Source organism: Syngnathus typhle, linkage group LG5 (genome assembly GCF_033458585.1).
Source record: "Syngnathus typhle isolate RoL2023-S1 ecotype Sweden linkage group LG5, RoL_Styp_1.0, whole genome shotgun sequence".
NCBI classification, from domain to species: Eukaryota; Metazoa; Chordata; class Actinopteri; order Syngnathiformes; family Syngnathidae; genus Syngnathus; species Syngnathus typhle.
The window spans coordinates 16,814,478-16,823,670 of record NC_083742.1 but is presented as its reverse complement, the minus strand read 5'-3'; positions in this window follow the sequence as shown (position 1 = coordinate 16,823,670).

The window sequence follows — 9,193 nt, the reverse complement described above, 5'->3', positions numbered from 1 at the left end:
GAGAGACACCGGGAGTCACGAGTGAGAAAGAGAGAGCAGATGCTGTCCTGTCACCGTCGGCAACCGTAACCGCGGTGACGTCTCCTCCGCCTCCTCACAACAACAGCGAGCAAGATGCAAGAGAAAATCGAAAGGCTGACACACACTCACACACACATACGTTCTCAAAGGGCCTCTCGGACGCTTCTCATCGTCCAATTAGAGTCCTCACCAAGACGACAGCACTTCCTGTCTCGTTCAGCGCCGAATTGTTTGCACTTTTTCATCCCGTTGATCCCGGCGGAGACCAAAATGTCCGTCTGTCTGGCAGCTTCCACTTCACCCATTACTTTTCACACACACTTTGCCGCCATAGTTCACAAATGCAGGTTGAAATTGAAATGTATTTTATATTTCATCCAAACATTATGTAGCTTTTATCCCATAAAATGTGTATTATACTTGTTTGTTATGGTGCCAAATTGTTTTCTTGGTGTTTTTTGGTTTGGTGACATTTTGAATTTTGAAAGACTGTTTTTAATAAAGTTAGAATTTAGTTTTATTTTATTTTAAAAATTAGCCTCCCGGTTAACTTGAAATTCCCTAAATAAAAGGATTTAGCCAAAAACTGGAACTAGAAATTGAAATGAAATATTTTTCTTACTTACTTTTCTTACTTGAGTGTCGGGGGGGGGGGGGGGGGTGTCACCTGTAACTGGTTGCTAGCCAACCGCAGGAATGCTCTTACTGATATAAAAAAAAAGTACTATTGAAAATTCCTAATTTGATGTAAGTGAAATGTTGAATATAAATCAACTTGATATGTTTGTCGACACTTGTTGCTTCTTTCCTGCAAGCCGCTAACTTTGGCACGCTAGCTAATTGGCTATCTGTTATCACAAAGGTGTTTGAATGTCAACAAGAAAGATCATTTGAACTACTTGTTTATTGTTTTTAATCATGAATATCAGTAATATTATTTATTTGCTAAAGACTTGGTGCTAACCTGTGCTCATTGCGTCTTCATTCCAGCTTTCCACCTCCTCTTTCTCCTCTTGTTCTCGCGCCTGCTGCTTGTCTTCTTCGTCCCTCAGAAACTAATTAAAGGCAAGAAGAGAAGAAGACCGGCGTTAGACGTTTTTAGGCCGGGTCAACCTCGCTCCCGACAAAAAAAGAAAAAAAAAAAAGAAAAAAAACTTCCTGCTTCCTGTCACATCTATTATTTTTGGGAGGCTAGCTTGATATGGCTGCTACATCAATGCTATCACGGTGTCATCCGGATTCCAAGCAAACACTCAAAGAGAAGAACCTCACTGTCACATGACCGCAAAACCACATCATAAGCGACGATGAATCCGACGACACAACCGTCGACATAAGCCGACAGCATAACCAACAACTCAATAGACATCACCACTGTAAAAAATCGCCAGCAATCGCCAGCAACTACAAGTATTCCGCAGGGCTCTATCTTGGGGACCTTTCTCTTGATCTTCAACCTTTCGGCCTAATTTTCTATAGATTTACAATAAATCATGTTTTGGATAAAAAAAATATTTCAACTTTTAAAGGTTTGAAGATTTTCTGCTAATATTACGGCTATCACTTTTTATATTACAGCATTCTTTGGTTTACATGTTTTACTCGACAATGAGTACGTGAATGCTAATATTTGCGCAACATAGTCAAACAGCTTTTCACTGACCAACCAATCTAATCTCCAGCCATCTTGCTCTGTACAAATGAATTTATAATGTGGGTGAAGAGTTAAAGAGTTCCCATTGGTTAATATATAGTTACATGGGACAGAATTTGGGGAGGTCCTGAGCAGATTAGAATGACAAGACAACAAAAATCTCTAATTGGACAAAAAAAAAAAAGAAACAAATGAACAGAATACCATTGGGGGGGGGGGGGAATGAATACAAATCCATAAAACAAATATTCCAATTTAGGTTATAATTGATGGTCATTGCTTCTCATTGGCCTTGCGCGTGCATTTGCGTGTTGGTTGCTGTCAATCAGCCGCTGATGAAGGTCAAGCACACATTCAGCTCTTTTCTTCTCCTTTTTTTGTCATCTCTCTCTCTCCCCCTAATGCTCTGTTAGGCGCCCCCCAGCTCCCTTTCGGTTATGTCGGCATGCGTGAGTGACTTTTGGGGGTTTGCTTGTGTTTGATGTTTAAAATGCTGGCAAATCGATACGTTCACACATGACGGGACGAGTCAGACACCAAACTAATGAACACGCGCACGCCGAGAGAGAGAGAAAGACACGACTCCGCCTCGTCTTTTCTTTTTCTCTCCTTCCATTGAGCTTCTTTTCCTTCCTTTCATCCTCTGATTCAATCGTGAATACACTAAACGTATTATTTGAGGGATTACAATTCAATGACAAATTTAAACAGAATTTAAAACATGATTTGCTCGTATTTTTACTGTTAACACGGACAAAGAAATCGAAAGAAATGGGAAATATATGAGAAAATGAGTGCAATAGACACATATAAAAACTCCAATAAACTAATAACGGCAAAAGAGTCAAAAAGTTATCATTTAAGAAAAGCACATTACGCCACAATGGTCATTGTTTTAATTGTAAGTCTTTACATGCTCTGTCGTCAATATTACTAGTAAACTCATTTTCTTCCTACCTCGAAAAAGCAAAATCACAAAAAGTTACTTTTACTTTACTCATTTTTTACCATGACACTTCCATGATTGTGTGTGTCTTATTTTAGTTCACACTAAATGTCCATGACAAATTACAACACAAGCAATGGGTGTGCGTGCGTGCGTGTGTACGTGCAGCAGGTGCGGCGAAAGGATATGTCGTGGTCGTCGGGGCTTTTAATTTGGCGGGGAGGGAGGAAAAAAGATACAGAGATGACAAATAGAACAGGAAGTGATGAACTCTTTGACAAATGAACCCAATCTGTTGAATCTATCGCGCGCGCGAACACACATACACGCACACACACACACACGCACAAGATGAGAAATAACTAGTTTGCGCTAATAAAGCCAACTAGCATGAGTGTGTCATAGGCCACACGCACACACATCCATCTTGTGGGGGCGGTCAGGAGGGGAGCACTCGAGTGCACTTGGCATGAAGGGGACATTTGTTAGTTATTTGTTAGCCATGTGGCACATTCAATAGTAGTCAAAGAAGCCACCCAACTGAAATCACTTTCTCTACGTTTTAGAATTCGGAGTACATTTCACGAAGAACTTTATTAAAAAAAAAAAAATGTTTTATTGAAAATCTAACAGTGACATAAAAAGTAATGCAGAACCCCCTCTGTGTTTTCTCCCTTTGTTGCTTCAAAAATTCGAGTATACTTGTAAAAAAAACAATTTTCTCATTTCTCATAAGATTAAGATCAAATTTGATTAATTAACAACTTTTTTCTCCCAAGAAATTAAAGATTTAATCCTTGGGTCTTTATTGTCCTTTTTTTCTTTGTGTTGTTGTCTGTTGCGTAACAAGCACATCCATCACTGCTAGCTGCCTGGCTAACGTTAGCAATCAAGGTCAATTGTCTGACCTGTCTAATTAGGCCAATGCTTTTCACGTGCACACACACTTACACACACACACACACGCGCGCGCGCACACGCAGGCACACACACACAGTGTCTATTACTGTTGTGTTGTTCTAAATGAAGAGCAATGTGCGTTCATCTTGAACGTGGTTCTTCGAATCAGCAAAGACGACGTGTTTGTGTGTGAGTCTGTGTGTGCGTGTGAAATGAATGAATGAATGAATGAATGAATGAATGAATGAATGAATGAATTGGCTTTTTCCCGTGTAACAGTGAGTTATTCGCACAATTTGGTTTTTGGATTTGAACAAGGAAATAATATAGGAATAGGAAAAGAACAAATAATTATGACCTTTTTCGGGGAAAAAAGAACTAATAAAGAATAGAAGGAAAAAATATGACTTTTTTAATGTAAAAATTATGAAAATAATTGTGGGAGAATTGTTAAAGATCAAGGACAGGAATGATTCATATATACACTATGGATATACACTATGGATACACGCACACACACACACACACACACGCACACACACACACACACACAAACACACACGTTGTAGATAGGACACAGAACACAAGAGAAATCAAATGAAGTGAAGCAGATAAAGCGCTGCGCACAGACACACACACACACACACGTGCACTCATACGCACATGCACACACGGGGCAGTGATGGATTCCAGTTATTAGCCAATCAAAAAGATGGATGGCGCAAAGCGGCGGCCAATCAGCGTCATCATCAAGATGCAGTTAACAGATAGCTTGCCGCCGCTAATCAACTTATTAAAGGTAGTGATAGCATCAGCGCATGAGCGAGAGTATGAGCCGGCGAACAAGCATGGCGGCCATGCTAGGCCGTTAACGTAGCTTCGTTTAGTTTAGCAGCGGCAGGACCTCGCAAGATTGTTAACATAGATTATCTTAGCATCAAGGCACCACCAGGGTTGCGCTGTGTCGTTAATGGCGCTTAGCTGAGCATTGGGGCCGCCAAAAATAGGTGACGTAGCTCAGCTTAGCATCAGTGATGGGACTAGAGCCTTGCTACATCCTTATCACAACTTAACTTAGCATCCCTTGGGCCTCCCAAGTTGTTAATGTCATTTAGCAAAGCATCGCATGGTTTCATAACTCAGTTTAGCATCAGCGGTGGAAGCAACTGGGCCTTGCTAGGTTGTTGATATAACTTGGTGGTGGCAGGGGCAGGGTTTGGCAAGAGTGTTAACATAGCAATCATTTCTAGCCATACTCTTGTAACAACCTGTGGCTTTGACGTTATTATGAGGTCTTACCTCCAGTCTGTTGTTAGCATATTAGCATGAACTCATGTACTCCAGTGGCACCACCTGCGGGCAGAAGAGATAAATGGATCAACTCATATTCTATATCTGTGCTTTTGTTTTTTTTTGCTAACTTACTACTTACGGAAATCCTCATACTAACAATCTGCTGTAGCGCTTTCTCCACTCAGGTTGGATCGTTAGCTTAAAAACATGATAGCATGGTAACTTTTGATCACCACTAGATGTGCGAGCGCCATTTTGCGGAAGGAGTTGTTCTTATTGGGGATAATTGAGTTGATTTAACAGATTGTTTTTTTAAACACCCTTACAATCTTTCCTGCACAATGAACTCCCAGTAGGTCCGCCCACCTGTGTCCCATCTTGATGATGTCACGCAGCAGGAGGTCCTGGCCGACACGGAGGTCCAGGTCTTCGGCGCAGGTGACAAGCAGCTTTGCTGGGAAAACAGCTGTCACTTCACACTGCATGTGTGCGCGTAAATGTGTGTGTGCGTAGATTCGTGACCCCTGGGCTGTGATCAATAATAAAAGTGACAGATGGAAAAGCTGAGAGGGAATTTCTCCCACTTCCTGACTTTGACTGACAGTCCAGAGGAAAGAATATCAAACATCATTGTCATCATGATAATACTTGCGTTTTCATTCATAGTACCATCTAGTAGCAATAACAATAAGCAAATTCCAAAGCAGAATTTTCCATTGCGATTTTCCATCTTATTTTTCTTTGATTTATTAAGATTGTTGTCTACAAAACATTACTTTCTTTTTCAAAAATAGACAAAATTAATTAGCAAATTTGGAGTTTTGAAATAGAAAATTGTATTTATTCTTAAAAGATCAAAAATAATAAAAGCCTCCTAAAAATGAGGTAGTCTGTTGTATTTTTCATCAAAAGTACTGACTTATAATGAAGCATGAAGCACATAACATAACACCTGTAATATAAGTTCAATACATGGGTGGACCTGGAAGGGTGTCTGGGGCCCCCAAAGCCCCCCTGAAGGTGCTAATGATGACCCTTGGTGTGTATGGCTGAGAGTTCAAAGGTGAGAGATCACCACTTCAGACAGAGATGAATGACTATACAATCACTAGCGCTATTTTCCTGTTGGCATATTAGCGTAACATGCTGCTTGCTGGCAATATTATAATTATTATTACCTCTGGTGAATTCTATCTTCAAGTCTATGGTTTTACCTTTCTTGGTTAATTTTAAAAATAGTCCATGCCCCGCTTAACCCCATCCCATTCGATGTTTCCCGACCGGACCCCCACGTACCTCACTCCCATCCCAGCATACATCACTGTCGAGATAAATGTGAGGTCATCAATTCCAGAACAAAAGTGTTGTTACGATACGCCGCGCATACAACACATAAGGCCTATCATGCTACGTTAAGATAAGCTAAGCAGTCCCATGAAGACGGAGGAACGGCAAAGCCATGATTGATGAACTGACAACCGACGTGTACGTTTTGGATGGTCTGTTTTCAAGTTTGAAACCGAATCTTCTTTTTTTTTTTTTTTTAAACACCAAATCTGGCATTGTAATGTTCTAGTCCATTTCCTTTGGTTGCAAGTTTCAATTAGTTTTATATATTTTCAGAATAGACCACTGACCTTTTGATGACAACAGCACTTTTCTGTCTTCGGATTGGTTGGTCTGCGAAAAACTGTGGCAATCTGCACACATTACTACATTTAGAATATCTGGTATGATTTTTTGGGTTTTAGTTGACTCTTTTTTTAGTTTTTGACACATTATTAGCTTAATATTGATTGTGAACTACTCCACATTATTTACATGGCACAACTGCGAGCTGTTATATCGCCTTTTTCCAAGCACGAGATGCAAGGCCCACACCGTTGGCATCCAATCACGAGTCTTCTCCTTCTGCGTTCTCCAGATGTGTCTTGGCGGGAATCTGCCGTCCATAATTACGCCACACGGCAGGCCGGCGTAAAAGTACATTTTGGTCGTGGCAAGGTGGAGGCGGCGATCCATTTATTGACGAGCCGTCAGCTAGCGGCGTGTCAGCTAGCAGTGGAGCGGCGTCCGGCGCAAAGTGTGCCTGATGTTGGGTGACATCTCCACAGGAAGAGGCGCAGCTTAACCTTTTCTCTTGATGACTTGAATCAAAATGTAAATGCGTCCGGCCTCATCGATTGCCGCCGCCACCGCCGCTGACGGGAATTACCCAGAGTTCACCTCTCGTGCTAACGGCCCGCGCGGCGTTAATGACTTTAAAGTTGCCACTAAATGAAAATGGGGGGGAGCTGATGAAGCAAAACAAATGCTAAAAACAACTCGTCAACAATCAGCAGTTAGCTCGTAGCTATTCAGCTACCGATACCACCGACATGCACACAATTAACATGTTAACCAGAGTCATTAGCATTATGCTTGTTGGCATGTTCACCAGCGCTACTTAACGATGCAAAACGAAAGACTAATTGTAAAAAAAAACAAAAAAAAGGACTCATTGCCTTTGGGTTTTCTCTACTCAAGAAGCAAATATTTGTACCAACCTACCAACTAGCTAACTCACTCACTAACTTAAGTTAATAATTACTAACACAAGACAAACTAACAAACGGTTGAGCATCCAAAAAAACCTAACTCATCTAGTTAAAACACATTTCTTTCTAAAGTTAACCCTTTCCATTTTTTTCAATTTCATTGTCTGCCAGATGACATCATTTATTTATTTCAAGTTTGGCAAAGAGTGGTAAGATCCACCAAAGTCTAAGGCTTAGCCAAGGAGACGCCGTATCAGTTTGTTAGCTTTTCCAGGCACGGTGCAGCGCAGAAGGTGAAAGTATTTTTAATTGTTTTTTCATTGTTGTTTTTGTTTTTTTCTTTCACGCTGTCAGACTTCATGAAAGCTCCATCAGCCGTGACGCCGACCAACCGACTCAGCAGCGCCGCCCGCGTATTGGCACGTGTCAGCGCGCCGCCATGGATTTATGTATGCAAATGTCTACGCTCGATGCCGTCTGACAACGGCGCAGATCTATGAGCCCTCGCCAAGGCCAACGAGAGCGAGAAGAAGACGAAGAGGACGGTCGAGGAGAAGACGAAGATCGAGGCCTACATGCTTCTCGTCCGCGGTCGGGAGAAAAAAAGTGGATATGAGCGGAAAAATGATGCGAGGAATACACTGCAAAGGCCTGTCAAGCAGATGGCCAGTCAGCACAGCGGAGGCTGCAGATTGGCCTCTGATTGGAGGAGAGACAAGCAGGACGCTCCTCAGACCAATTATTAGGCAACTGCAAAAGTTGCTCAAAGGTTTTTGTGGATCCCTGTATTCAACGTGAGGCCTTAACGGTGGCAATAATTACCAATAAAACTTGAAAGTTGCTTGAATAAAAGTGTGATTTTTGCCATTACGACCTTTTGATCGGACAACAAAAATCATTTATGATCTTAGTAATTTTGATTTGATCTGTTGTCGGGAATGATGACATTTAGAAGCGGTCATAATTACACAATTAAGATTACCTAATGACAGTTTTGCCAACTTTGCAATTTTTGTTAATGCACCGTTATAGTCAACGTCACAAAAAAGGCCGACGAAGCAGGACCGTTTTTAGCTGTTGGTGCGAATGGGGGGGTCGGTGTCTCGGCATACCGGAGCCTGTCGTGGAGACGTCGGTGAGCGCCCGTCGCCATGTCACCGGCCTCCGCCCCCTGGGGAGGGAGCCGCCCGTCAAACGTAAAGGTTGCGGCCACTTTGCATAATCGTTAGCGCGGCGACAGGAAGTCGTTGCGGAAACAATCAATGTTGTTTTAAGAGATTACACCAAAAAAAACAAAGAGGTTGAACAACATCCGCACCGCGACAATGACAGCCATTTAAACAGAATCGCCCTTAACATGTACATTTCTTTGTTTTTTTTTTGTTGAGCGAGATGTTTTACGCCATTTTTAGCATTTTATGAATACAGCTTTTATTTCTAAGCGATCTTTTTATTCATCTTTGACGTTTTATCTTGAAGGGTAACATCTAACACATGATTGGTCAGTCGCTCATTAACGAGGCACAAAGTTATTACGCAGCAAAGGCGAATGACACGAGATCAAAATATATTCAGGGTAAAAATAATACATCGTGTGCGGAGGAAAGCGTGTGCGTGTTTCACGTCGGGGAGATAAGTCAGGAAACGGATGACTGTTATTGGCCGGCCGGCTCTTATCTCCCCGCCTCCCACTTTTCATAGAAATTTGCTCAAGACGACAACGATGACTTGTTGTGTTTTGGTCTCATGTTTCCCGTTGCCACCGAGCACTTGTTCTTGGTTTACTTGACGGCATACTTAAAGAACCTCAAGTAGACTTACAGCACTGCATGCCAAGTACAC